The sequence below is a fragment of the Schistocerca piceifrons genome, chromosome X, assembly GCF_021461385.2.
Source record: "Schistocerca piceifrons isolate TAMUIC-IGC-003096 chromosome X, iqSchPice1.1, whole genome shotgun sequence".
In the NCBI taxonomy this organism is placed as follows: domain Eukaryota; kingdom Metazoa; phylum Arthropoda; class Insecta; order Orthoptera; family Acrididae; genus Schistocerca; species Schistocerca piceifrons.
The window spans coordinates 568,221,547-568,236,624 of record NC_060149.1 but is presented as its reverse complement, the minus strand read 5'-3'; positions in this window follow the sequence as shown (position 1 = coordinate 568,236,624).

Here is a 15,078-nt window from a genome sequence, read left to right as displayed (position 1 = left end):
CTACTGAATATACAAGTGAGACTCTATAGTTTCAGACAATATACTGCTAATGGCGCCTTGCTAGGTCGTAGCCATTGACTTAGCTGAAGGCTATTCTAACTATCTGCTCTGCAAATGAGCGAGGCTTCGTCAGTGTCCATCGCTAGCTACGTCGTCCGTACAACTGGGGCGAGTGCTAGTACGTCTCTCTAGACCTGCCGTGTGGTGGCGCTCGGTCTGCTATCACTGAAAGTGGCGACACGCGGGTCCGACATGTACTAATGGACCGCGTCCGATTTAAAGCTACCACCTAGCAAGTGTGGTGTCTGGCGGTGACACCACATTCCTCCCCCACAAATCGGCGAACGGTCGTGTTATAAGGCTCCTGCCCGCCGTGGGGAGGACCCCATGTTGACGTATGCGATGAGGTGGGGAGCCTAACAACAGGCGAGGCTGTGCCACCCGCACCCGGCCATTCGGTCCGAGGAGAGCTAGGAAACGCCTGAAAACCTAGTCCAGGGTGCACGTCAACATGCGGTGTATGCGCCCTGAGAGATACAGGAGGGGCCGAAGGGTCGACCTCCATTGCGTCGGGGCAGTCGACGGGCGACGACGACATCTGGTCCGGAGCGGGAGAAAGGTTCCATGGCGGAGGACATCTGGTCACGGGAAGCGATCGGCGGCGCGTGACCCAGGGAAGCGCCAGGCGGTTGCAGCGACGCGTCCACTGCGGGCGGCGCCGGCGGGTGAACAGGCGGCGGCGGCGGCGCGTCGCCATGAGGCAAAATGGAAGGCAGCGTCGGTAACACCTGGGGATGAGGTGAGCCAGTAGATGGGTCCCCAGGGCGCTGACCAGACGGCACCGTCGCTGAAAGCAGACGGGGAGCGGCAGAACCCGTGCAACGACAGAGGTGCAGCTGATTGAGATGCCGACGCACCTCACCAGAGGCCCCCAAAACCAAATACATCGCGCAGCCGAGGCAGCGAAGAACGCGCCCTGCGAGCCAACGCCGTGAACCGCGATAGTTGCGATAATATACAACGTCGCCTGGAGCAAAAGCAGGAGTCTGCCGCTGCACAGGAACCTGATGCGGCGGATGCAGCAAAGACATCAAGGTTCGATGAGGACGACCGTGGAGCATCTCAGCCGGCGAGCGACCATCTAGGGGCTGAGAGCGATACGAAGACAAAAAGAGCAACAACGTGTCCTCCCAAGAATACGACTCTTTCAACTTCAACATCTGTGACTTGAAAGTCCGGACCAATCGTTCAGCGGCACCGTTCGACTGAGGCGAAAATGGCACGGACGTCAGATGTTGAATACCATTGGCCGTGCAGAATGACTGAAATTCTACGGACATGAATTGTGGGCCATTGTCGGAAACAATAGTCTGTGGAAGACCTTCAATGCAAAAAATAGCGGATAAGGCTTGGATGGTGGCAGAAGACGTCGTGGAAGACATCCAGACAACAAAAGGAAAATTACTGAAGGAATCCACGACAACCAACCATCAAGCATTCCAGAACGGACCAGCAAAATCGATGTGCAAGCGTTGCCAAGGGGAAGTGGCTTGCGGCCATGCAAAGAATTTCCGCGGCGGGGCGGATTGTTGTGCGGCATACGCCTTGCAAGAAGAGCACATATTCGTAATCGCAGCATCGATTCCGAAATCCGATGCATCTACCATCAACAAAAGGGGTTTCTGGGGATCGAATGGCGTAAGGCAAGTATTTGAAAGCAACGCCGATTTCAACTGGCGAAAGGCGCGTTCGCATTCCGTCGTCCAGACGAACGGAACACCTTGACGGCGTAAGCGATGAAGCGGAGCTGAAATGGAAGAGGCATTGCGCACATTCAATCACACCTTGTGATTCTAAATCGTGTAATGTTCTTGCGATCTCATCACGCAATGCGTGGGGAACATTGCGCGCTCTGAAAAATTTCGGTTGCGCATTTACTTTCAGTTCCAAACGTGTTTCATAGTTCTTAACGCAACCAAGGCCCGGTGCAAAAATGTCTGCAAATTCTTCACATAGACGAGAAACACTGGCGGAAGGCACAGTCTGATTCACTGATAGGACCTGATTGACTATTGACAAGTTAAACAACTGAAATAAATCTAAACCAAACAAGTTCACTGCAGAAGAAGAACGAAGAACGTAAAATGACACAAGTTTTGTTTGTCCCTTGTATGTTGCAAGAAGGCTGCACTGTCCTAACACAGGGATAGGCTGTCTTGAATAACTAGTGAGCTGAACATTTGTGGCATGCAACGGAGGTTTGCCCAGTTGTTGGTACGTGTCGTGATTGATCAATGAAACTGCAGCTCCGGTATCGAGCTGGGATGGTATCACTTTGCCTTGTACTTGGACGTCTACAAAAAGTTTATTGTCCTGCTGACGACAAGAGCGACTGTCTCGTGCAATTTGAACTGATACAGGTACAGAAGCACTTGCAACCTGACGGGATTTCCGTCGACGTCAACGCACACGTTTTGTGGGACGAACACAGTCACTGTTAGAGAAAGTGACACTGGACGGAGTGGAATTAACTACATGAATGTCCATGGGCGAAGGTTCACGAGCCTGATTAATCTTCGTTCGATTCCGGCGCGAAGCAAAGGGCCTGGAATGGTAGTGATTGTCTGATCTGAGCTTTTTCTGGCAAACACTTTGAACATATCCTTTCTTATTACAGTAAAAGCAAATAGCTTGGCGTGACGGGCAATGTTCACGCGAATGTCTAGCCGCACACCGTGGGCATGATTTCACTGCATTTTCTCGCTTACGCGGCACACGTGGAGAGCGAGGCGGCAACTGCGCGGACAAGCGCTTGGGCTGTTTATCGTTCCGTGCAGCGCGCCCGGCGGGCTGGTTAAGGTGACACACGGCTGGCGAAGTTTCAAATGATTCCTGTGCAAAGTCAAGTGTGTCTTGCCTATCTAATATGTCTATCACTTGTTGAAGGGAGGGATTAACTAGTTTCAGAATCTGTTCCCGTATACGAACATCAGAAACGTTCTGTGCAATTGCATCACGTACCATTGTATCTGAATAAGGGAGTCCACATTCACACTCAAAAGCGCAATCCCTAGTAAGGCCTTGCAATGTTGCAACCCACTCCCTATTAGTCTGACCGGCCGTACGTTTTGTACGAAAGAACGTATACCTTTTTGCAACGACATTGACTGTTTCTTTGAAATAGGCATCTAATGCCGACAAAATTTCGTCATAGGACAGAGTTGCTACGTCGCGTCGGGGAAACAATTTCACTATCACACTGTACGTTTGCTCCCCTACGCACGCCAATAAATGAGGCTGCCGCTCGTTACCTTGAATTCTGTAGGCGGCGAGATGAAATCCAAATTGGCGTGACCACTCCGTCCATGTTTCCACGTCCGCTTGAAAATTACGGAATGGAGGTGCAACTGCGTGTTGTGGCTGCGGTAGCGATGAGGCGGCGGCGGCCGCATCGTTTTTCAGTGCACGTTGACCCTGGACAAGCTGTCCAAGGGCATCCAATAAGGCCTGCGTCTGCTGATTCTGCAAGCTATAAAATTCGGACAGTACATCTGGAGAATGTGGCGAAGCCATGACACAAGTAAATGTAAGCAAAGCAAGTATAAAGCAGAAGACCGCTTTTACTCTCGTCGCCATATGATGTGTCGACAGAAGTGCCGACACAGTGTGGTTTGAGGAGACCGAAATACACGCTATAAGCTCACGCAGGATGGCGTGAGGTCTGAAACAGGATACGTAATGAATGCTATAAAGAAAAGTACGTAGCTGCTGGAATACTTAACTTTAATCCATCCTTGGTACATCGCTATTGAATATACAAGTGAGACTCTATAGTTTCAGACAATATACTGCTAATGGCGCCTTGCTAGGTCGTAGCCATTGACTTAGCTGAAGGCTATTCTAACTATCTGCTCTGCAAATGAGCGAGGCTTCGTCAGTGTCCATCGCTAGCTACGTCGTCCGTACAACTGGGGCGAGTGCTAGTACGTCTCTCTAGACCTGCCGTGTGGTGGCGCTCGGTCTGCTATCACTGAAAGTGGTGACACGCGGGTCCGACATGTACTAATGGACCGCGTCCGATTTAAAGCTACCACCTAGCAAGTGTGGTGTCTGGCGGTGACACCACAAAAACAAATTAAATATCTAGGACGTACTGTGACTGCATCAAGAATTGAGCCTATTACGAAATAAAGCTATTCATGATTTTCCTTTTACTTGAAGTAACTTCTGTTATTTATAGATATGTAAAATATTTATAAACCTGTCATAAATCTAAAAATGTTGGTTATGCCATTTCTCTATGCACTGATTGGTAAAAGTAATCTGTAGAATTGTGACTATGGAGCAAAATAGGGTTTGACGGTGTGAAAATGCTTCTTCTTGAAGCACCACTCCTGTTCAATCCTGATCTAATTAAAGAATTTTCTCTTGACAGATATTTTTAAGACTGGTCCTGGAGCAAATCCCTTTCAAAAATGCAGAGAAGATGGTATTTTGTGTACTGCTTTTGTGAGGGGATGCCCACAAAATGTGAACGGAGCTATTTGTCACAGATCTGAAACCCTTGGCTGTTGTCTGGGGATTTTTAAAAATTCGTTTTTATTTATTTAGTCAGGTGACCAAGGTCTAAAAAGGCCAAAGGGCTTTGCAGTCTTTGGTGAGTGATAGGCCAACTCATGTATGTTTAACCTGAAGGACTTTATGCATACATCAATAAAATTTCACTGTTGTTCACATTCCAGGAAAAGAAAATAATGTTGTTGGGGCTATCTTGAGATCGTCCCTCATGTGGAACAAGGAGACTGAGGAAATATTTTGCATTTAAGTGACGTTCCTTTTGACAGTTTCTTACTTATATCCTTGCAAATATTGCTAAGGAACAAGATAACGATCCATACTTCAGAGAAGTCTAGTAGAAGTGGAAGTACCACTCTAACATTACAGTCAGGAAGTACTATATGACTAGAATGATGTTTTATGAGAATGGAAGAATCTTGGTAGCTCACGTTGCATTTGAATGTGAATTACTAAATAAGCAGATTTGCTATACTCATCTGAGCAATGCGCGTTTCACATCTAAGAATCGTTGTCACAAACTTTTTATGCATCTTATTTCATTAACGTTAAAAGAGAATTCGTTGTCCTACATTCATGCTCATAAATTAAGGATAATTGCAGAATGTGGAGCCACACAACGTTTCACTACAAAAAACTGGCGCTAATAGCATAGGCACATAGGGAAAACACACGCGACACGGATCTGTAAGTCCACAGTATTGGTGATAAGTTGAGAAAACCGTCCCGAAACACACGTGCTACTAAACGCCACTGTTTCCTGTGCATATACCCTGACATGAATATAGGATATGATCACCATGCACTCGTACACAGACCGCACAACTGGTTGGCATGCTCTGGATCAGGTGGTCGAGCAACTGCTGGGGTATAGCCTACCAATCTTGCACCAGTGCCTATCGGAGCGCCTAAAGTGTCCTATGGGTGTGAAGACGTACAGCGATACGTCGACCGAGAGCATCCCAGACGTGCTCGATGGGGTTTAGGTCTCGAACACAGGCAGGCCACTCTATTCGCCTAATATCTTCTGTTTCAAGATACTCCTCCACAATGGCAGCTCGGTGGGGTCGTGCGTTATCATCCATCAGGATGGTTCAAATGGCTCTGAGTACCATGGGACTTAACTTCTGAGGTCATCAGTCCCCTAGAACTTAGAACTACTTAAACCTAACTAACCTAAGGACATCACATACATCCATGCCCGAAGCAGGATTCGAACCTGCGTCCGTAGCGGTCTCGCGGTTCCAGACTGTAGCGCCTAGAACCGCTCGGTCACCACAGCCGGCTCCACATCAGGATGGAGGTAGTACCCACTGCACCCCTGAGAAGGCGGACATACGGGTGTAAAATGACGTACCGTTACACCCGACCTCTTACAGTTCCTCTGTCAAAGACATGCAGGGGTGTACGTGCACTAAAATAATCCCACTCCACACCATCAAAGCACGACCTCCGTACAGGGCCCTTTCAAGGACATTAACGGGTTGGTATCTGGTTCCTGGTTCACGCCAAAAGAAAACCCTGCGAGAATCACTGTTCAGACTATAGCTGGACTCGTTCGTGAACATAACATGGGACCACTGTTCCAATGACCATGTACTGTGTTCTTGACACCAGACTTTACGGGCTCTCCTGTGACCAAGGGTAAAGGCAATGCACTGGAATGCCCATTGCAGACCTCTGGGCGAATAAACCATATCTGTTCAGTCGTCTGTTGACTGTGTGTTTGGAAGCAACTGTTCCAGAGGTTGCAGTAAACCATATCTGTTCAGTCGTCTGTTGACTGTGTGTTTGGAGGCAACTGTTCCAGAGGTTGCAGTAAGGTCCCGAGCAAGGCTACTTGAAGTACTCCGTGGTCGTCTGCGGGTACTGACGGTGAGATATAGGTCTTCTTGTGGTGTTTTACACTGTGGACGTCCAGTACTGTAGCACCTAGACACGTTTCCTGTGTGCTGGAGCCGTTGCCATAATCTTGAGATCAGACTTTGTGGCACACGGAGGGCCCGTGCTACGAACTGCTGTCTTTGACCCGCCTCCAGTCGCCCTATTATTCTAATATGTGTTCTTTCAGCCATTTTCAACACACAGTCACTATTAGCACGTCTGAAAATGTCTCCACACTTACTCGCTACACCGTATTCCGACCTGCACCAACACACTTATGCGTATGTGGACTGCTGCCAGCACCACCGTGCGACGACTGCAGGTCAAATTCACTGATGGTCATAACCCGAGGTGATTTAAACCGGCAAACCCCCCACCAGAGCGTTGTTTCATCATGTATCAGCATTATCCTTAATTTATGAGCATGAGTGTAGCTTCATGCAAATCATATCATAAGATGAAGCCACTCACAGTCTCTTACCATGTTCCATTATACCCTATTGTACACTCATAGTTAAAAGGACATGCTGCAGTTGAACTGTCTGGTCCTCTGAAAAGAACTGCTTACATCTTTGTAGCTTTGTGTCAGTCATGCGTCTTAGAAAAAGCGATAGTAGGTCTGTGACTTCAGCTTATGTCAATCGTTTTCTAAAGATACTTGGACAACTGTAATTGCTGTTGCAGCTGTGGAAGACGACTTTTCAATAATATAATAATAATGTCGAAACTATTTTCATTTCAGCATATCATCTCGGTCCAAACTCATCGTAATGGTTTATGAAAGAACTTGGAAATGAATGTCATCTCTACTGTCATCGTTGTCATTGATCCAGAGATTCTTATACTCACAACTTTCTGCAGGTTATCAATGAATTACCAAAGGATTCTATTTCTCCACTGCCAGAAGTTCTACAATGGAATCAGTATAATCTGGACGAGATTTTGGAGCTTCTACATTTACATACTTCTTTGAGGTTATGGCACAGTGATATAGGAAATTTTGCGTGTGGGCAGTGAGGTCTTTCTCTGTGAAGCGGAAGTTGCTGGTGATGTCACACAAATTTTCAGTGGTATTCTCTCACCCACAAGGTCTTTCCCATCTGTCATATCAGTACAGTTTTAAAAGCATCGTTCTTGCGAAACTCAGTTTCCTGTTTTCTCAGTTGATATACAGTGAACTACAGATTAAGGCAACAGGCAGATTCTGTATTTCTACATTCGCAAATAGCATTTCACATGGTGCCCCACTGCATACTGTTAATGAAGCTACGAGCAGACAGAATAGATTCCCACATTGGTTAGTGGTTTCAAAACTTATTAAGTAATAGGACAAAGTACGTAGCTCTCCATGGCGAGTGTTCATTGGAGGCTCGGGTATCGTTAGGAGCGTCCCAGGGAAGTGTGATGTAATGCTCTGTTGCTGTTTTGTGGTGATATTTTGGTGTGTGGTAAGTGTCATTGTTGAATAACTGTAAGAGGATACAAGATGACATAGAATTTCTACATGGGTAATGAATGGCCTATTAATAATAGTGAAGAAACAAGTTAATGCAGGTGAATGGGAGAAACAGTCCCACAGTGTACGAATTCAGCATTTGTTGTGTGTTAGTTAATGCAGTCAAGTCGTTGCAAATCAGTATGAACTGGAACAAACATATGAAGATTATTGTAGGGAAGACAGATCTACATCTACATCTACATTTATACTCCGCAAGCCACCCAACGGTGTGTGGCGGAGGGCACTTTACGTGCCACTGTCATTACCTCCCTTTCCTGTTCCAGTCGCGTATGGTTCGCGGGAAGAACGACTGTCTGAAAGCCTCCGTGCGTGCTCTAATCTCTCTAATTTTACATTCGTGATCTCCTCGGGAGGTATAAGTAGGGGGAAGCAATATATTCGATACCTCATCCAGAAACGCACCCTCTCGAAACCTGGCGAGCAAGTTACACCGCGATGCAGAGCGCCTCTCTTGCAGAGTCTGCCACTTGAGTTTATTAAACATCTCCGTAACGCTATCACGGTTACCAAATAACCCGGTAACGAAACGCGCCGCTCTTCTTTGGATCTTCTCAATCTCTTCCGTCAAACCGACCTGGTACGGATCCCACACTGATGAGCAATACTCAAGTATAGGTCGAACGAGTGTTTTGTAAGCCACCTCCTTTGTTGATGGACTACATTTTCTAAGCACTCTCCCAATGAATCTCAACCTGGTACTCGCCTTACCAACAATTAATTTTTAATAATTAATGGGTGACTTTGGTTTACTGGGAGAGTTGTAGGTAAGTGTTATTCGTGTGTAAAGGAGGCCGAGTATAGAAAACTAGTGCAATTCATTCTTCAGTATTGATCTAGTGTTTGGGATTCCCACCAAATCAGATTAATGGAAGATGTTGAAGCAATTCAGACATGGGCAGCTAGATCTGTTACCAGCACATTCTATCAACACGCAAGTACTCTAGAACAAAATAAAAGATAATGACGATGATGTGGTCCAATACTCCGAGGAGCGTAGGGGACGATGCGGGAGACCCGCACCACTGTACTAGGCAAGGTCCTAGCGGAGGTGATTTGCCATTGCCTTCCTCCAATGATGATGATGAGGATGACACAACAACACCCAGTCATCTCGAGGCAGGAAAAATCCCTGATCCCTCCGGGAATCGAACCCAGGACCCGGCGCGCGGGAAGCGAGAACGTTATCGCAAGACCACGAGCTGCGGAAAAACAAAAAATAAAATACAATAAAAAATAAAGAAATAAAAAATAAAAAACGACGAACCACGAAGGAACTTTCCAAATGGGACGGAAATCGGTAGATGTAATGTACATGTACCGACAAGCAAATGATCACAATTTTGAAATAATGGATGATTTATTCAAGTGAAAGAGCTTCACAATGTGAGCAAATCAGTAACCCAGTGGTCCACCTCTGGCCCTTATTGAAGCAGTTATTCGGCTAGGCACTGATTGACAGAGTTTTTGAATGCCTTCCTGAGGGATATCGTCCCAAATTCCGTTCAACTGTAGCGTTAGATCGTCAAAATCCTGAAATTTTTGGAGAGTCCTGCCCACAATGCTCCAAATATTCTCACTTGGGCAGAGGTATAGCGACATCGTTCGCTAAGGTCGGGTTTGGCAAGCACAAAGACAAGCAGTGGAAAATCTCACCGTGTGTTGGCGGACATTATCTTACTGTAATGTAAAACCGGAATGCCTTCCCCCGAAGGGCAACAATGGGAGGCGTAGAATATCGTTGACATAAAGTGGTGCTGTAAGGGAGCTGCACATGAGCAACCAAGCGGTTTCTGCTATGAAAAGAAATGGCGCCCCAGACCATCACTCCTTGTTTTCGGGCCGTAGGGTGGACAACGTTCAGGTTGGTATCCAACCATTGTCTGGGACGTCTCCAGACACGTCTTCTGCCTCTGATCTTACTGACTGTAGTAGAATAGTTTTCCATGATGAGTCATGCTTTGACGATGACCTGCATATGTTTTAAAAACTTTTCTTAATCTCAATACTGTACTTAAGGACCGCACTTATTGTTTGTTAACACTCTTCTCACGTATGGAACATACTGACGCTTGAATAAACGAATGTATTCAACTCTGTATGATATGTCTCATTATGTATTTCATGTAAACGAGATAAGAGGAATAAAATCAAGAAGCAAAACTGAGGAAGCATGCGTGAAGAAGGGCCATACACTAGGCCAAAACCGCAGACCACCCATAACTAACTGATGGGCACTCTATTGGAAGGTTTCCTACTTGTTTTGGTCCAGAACATAAATTGATAGGATGCTTCTGGATGAAATGGAGAATATTATGGAGCAACAGCACGGTATTTAATTAGTCGTTTCAGAGAGGTATTCACCAAGGTGTGACGCTTGAATCACTTTTCCATTAACAGTGGGGTACTAATTGCTCTAATGTTGATTACATCTGCCATTGAGTTGTGACGTGAATAGCTGAAGCATCGCAGTCTTGTACTTATAATGTCTGAAGAGAAACTTGTATCCTGAGACTGTATAGGAACAGTGGCCACATACTTTGTCATTAGTCTCCCCCATCAACAGCGTAACCATTGTCCCCGTCAAGCTTCACTCCAGCAGACCATATTGATACAATTCCACAGCTGGACTTAGAGTTGTCTCTTAGCACGAGTACCCCCCCCCCCCCCAAAAAAAAATTTGCATTTCTGTGTTTGTGTCAGTGTTTGTGCTCCTAAATAATCTAATGTATGAGGAACAAAATAGTTATCTCTCCACTTACTCTGCGATTAGATTTAAGTAAAACTCAATGGTTGTCAGTTAGTCATCAAATGTGAAATCTGCTGGGACAGGTCAGATTCAAAAATAAAATTTCAATATGATTCATCATTTTGCTGCTCATGTTAAGTACGTGCATAAAATTCTTTGGCGTATTATGATTCAGTGCGCCTGTAAATACGTCTGCTTCACAGTCTTAGAATTATAAATAACCATATAAATATTTAGATTCATCGTCGTAAGTTATATATGTATTGGGGATTTCAAATACCTGTTGCAATTACTTTAGCTAAGTGGTTTATCGAAGACATTCCTAACAACTATTTGGTATGAATTGCAGAGTGATGAAAACTTGTTGCTACAACCATCTTTCATGTTATGCATCAATGCAGGATTTGCAAGCCCATGACAAAACTCAGATACTTAATAGTCGATTTTCTTGTTACGTTGAGTACAGAGAAGCATATCTTCATGCAATACTTTGAGGGCAGAGATGTATCAGCCAATCTGATTGCCGGGAGCAGCAACCAGAGTTCAGTAGGTTAGCGTGTGCCTGGACAAATCACTACTGTTTATCTTCACTTGGTGTGTACTGGATGCTGTTTACATCGAACTGCAGCTCACGAGCTATGTTATTGTTGTTGCGGTCTTCAGTCTGAAGACTAGTCTAAGGCAGCTTTCCACGCTACACTACCCTGTGCAAACCTCTTCATCTCTGAATAACTACTACGACCTACATCCATCTGAATTTCCTAACTGTGTTCATCTCTTGGTCTACCTCTACTATTTTTACCCGCCACACGTCCCTCCAACACTAAACTGGTGATCCCTTGATGTCTCATAATGTGTCCTATCAACCGACCATTCTTCTAGTGAGGTTGGGCCACATATTTATTTTTTCTCAATTCTATTCAGTACCTCGTCATTAGTTATGTGGTCTACCCACGTAATCTTCAGTATTCTTCTGTAGCACTAGATTTCAAAAGCTTCTATAGTCTTCTTATCGAAACTGCTTATTGACCGTGTTTCAATACCATACATGGCTAAACTCCACACAAATACTCGTACTTTCAGAAAACACTTCCTAACACTCAAATCTATTATCGATCTTAACAAATATCTTTTCTTCAGAAACGCTTTTCTTGGGATTGCCTGTCTACACTTTATATCCTCTCTACCTCGTCCATCGTCCGTTATTTTAAAGCTCAATTAGGGAAACTCATCTACTACTTTAAATGTATAGTTTCCTAATCTAATTCCCTCAGCATCACCTGATTTAATTCGACTACACTTCATTACTACTATTTTGCGTTTGTTGATGTTCATCTTATAGCCAGCTTCAAGACATTGTCCATTCCGTTCAGCTACTCTTCCAAGTCCTTTGTTATCTCTAACAGAATTACAATGTAATCGGCAAACATCAAAGTTTTTATTTCTCCTCCCTGAATTTCAATTTCTTCTCCATATTTTTCTTATGTTTCCTTTACAGTTTGCTCAGTGTATAGATTGAACAACATCGGAGATAGGCTGCAAGCCTGTGTCACTTCCTTATTAAACACTGCTTCCTTTTCATGCTAGTCTACTCTTATAACTGCCATCTAGTTTCTATTCAAGTTGTAAATAACCTTTTCCTCCCTATATTTCAGTCTGCTACCCTTAGAATTTCAAAGAGAGTATTGCAGTCAAAAATTTCAAAAGCTTTTCCTAAGTCTACAAATGCTATAAACGTAGATGCACCTTTCCTTAACCTGTCTTCTAAGATAAGTAGTAGGGTCAGTATTGCCTTGCGTATGCCCACATTTCTCCGGAATCCAAACTGATTTACCTCGAGATGGCTTATACTAGTTCTTCCATATTTCTGTAAAGAATTCGTATCATTATTTTGATAGTTCGTTGACATTCACACCCTTCAACTTCTGTTTCCTTTAGAATTGGAATTACTACATTATTCTTGTAGCCTGAGGATATTTCGCCTGTCTCGTATACCTTGAACACAAGATGGAATAATTTTGTCACGGCTGGCTCTCCCACTGCTGTCAGAAGGTGTGACGGAATGTCGCCTACTCCCGGGTCCTTTTTTCGCCTTAGGTCTTTGAGTGCTTTCTCAAATTCTTCTTATAGTGTTATGTCTCCCAGCTCCTCTTCATCTACGTCCTCTTCTATTTCTATAATACTGCCTGCAAGTTCATCTCCCTTGTATAGACCCTCTATATACTCGTTCCACCTTTCAGCTTTCACTTCTTTGCTTAGGACTGGTTTTCCATCTGAGCTTTTGATATTGACATAGTTGTTTCTCTTTTCTCCAAAGGCCTTTTTAATCTTCCAGTGAGCAGTATCTCTCTTTCTCTTAGTGATATATGCTTCTATATAAATCACAATTTGGTCTTGAACCTTATTTCAAATCGTCATTACTAAGTTACAGCGTCTCGAGTCATTGGTGAAATCATTGCTCGTTTACGATACAATGCCGTAATTTAAAAAAGCAAATCACTTCTTTGCATGAATATGTCAGGATAATATCGTTTTCCAGCGAGAAATCCGATGATTCAGGTCGTCTTTCACCTTAATTTCCCACTCGCTGTATAGTAACAGAGGAATTGTCATACACATGGCCCTATTTTTGTGCTTTTTGTGAATGAGTAGTACTGTACAGTCCAGTGGTACGCGAGAGGACATTCGTATCTGATGTTCACGAATTTTAGTGCCTGCTCTCTGAATAATAAATAAGGCTGAGTTAAAGTCTTACAGAAATTGTTTTCCTCCTGGAGCTGTTCTTCAGTTCAACGAATTTTCATGCTGATTTGCTCATGTGTTCGCGTATCTTTTGTTCACACTAGGTGCAGGTGAGAGCACAACGCATTTAAAATAAACTGTCTTCAGTAGACATAAGTTTTTCTTCTTTTATATACACTTTCAGCTAAATAGGGCAAAAGGAAGAAGTAGAGAACATCAGGACACCTGCTGGAGCAATGAAGACTTGGAGACTTTGCATTTCAGTGAATCATTTTCTTTTCGTTAGATATTAGAACACGCAAAGTGCAGTTACGCGTGCATAGCACGCTCCTTTCAAACAAGAAGAGATGCATTTAGATTGATAGCTTGTATTAGAACGATTGCCTTGTTGCTTGCAATTTATTTTCTTTTAATATTTGTTAAATGAACCTTTATATGTTCCACTGCGCATCGAGAGTTGGCCTGCTACCTCGTATTTCGTTAACTGAGGTTGTTGTTCATTCAGGGGTGAAACGTCATACAAAGTTGGACTTTTTCCGGGTATTGGCTTCCTATGGATTAAGGTTAATGTATAACAGGTAGCAGCAAATTTCAGATTCTACCAACGAATTTCAGCCTTACATCAATTTTTCTTAGAAATACGTTCGTATGATCATTCTACTTCACCTCGCTTCGAACTGATTTTCTTAAGGTTCAACAGTTTTTAGTGTATCCATTGATTTGGTGGTAGTAAAGTAATCGAGTAATTTGCTTGTGCGCAGGTCCTTAAATTTATTTATGTGGAAACTCAAATACAAGTCACCACTAAAAGCATCGATGCTCCGCTTGCCTCCTTGCATTTTGATATTTTCTTTTGGCACTGAAATATTCAGATAGAAAATAGCAGTTGAAGCACGCAGCTTCATGTACTTGCAGCGTTACTAAGACGAACTATACAGAATGTCTTCCGGAAGTATATTAAATTCATTTATAGGAGGTAGTCGTAAAGGTTCGATCATCAGCTCATTAAAATCCACCTGCGACCATCAAACTTCTACATGGTGTCAGTCCTTCTCTACATATTCAACCATCAATGCGACACATGTTCCCAATGAAGGATGACTTATCAGAGACTTCACTTGTATATGTCTGAATTTTTTCCCTTTCGTCATACCTGATACCTTGAAAGCCACCTCTTTCTGTAAAGGCCTTGAGGGGATTCCTGCAATGCTACGTTGTAGGTGTCTGTATTTCAGATGTTCGTGAATCATTCCAACACTAAAATTACTTCTTCGTTTTTCTGGAAATTCCTGCGACGGAGTGGTTTTCTTCATCCGAGGACGAGGGATAAGCCTCTGCGTGTCATGTTAGGAGAACACAGATTGAGAAGAAAAGTTCAGTGCCCCAAAGAAGCAACCTGTATGACCTGATCCTATGCAGAATGAGCCAGCGCGATATCTTGGAGCAACCTTCCCGCGACTCTTTCTCTTGACAGTCTTCTCTAACTTCCTCTGGAGATTTGGGTGTGACGGTTTGACCCTTACTAAGATGACCTGTTATCACTGCATCGTGAAAGTTTGGCAGACGTTGGGTGGGTCTTCGCCGTTTCTGGCAGTGGTGATCCCAAATGTCT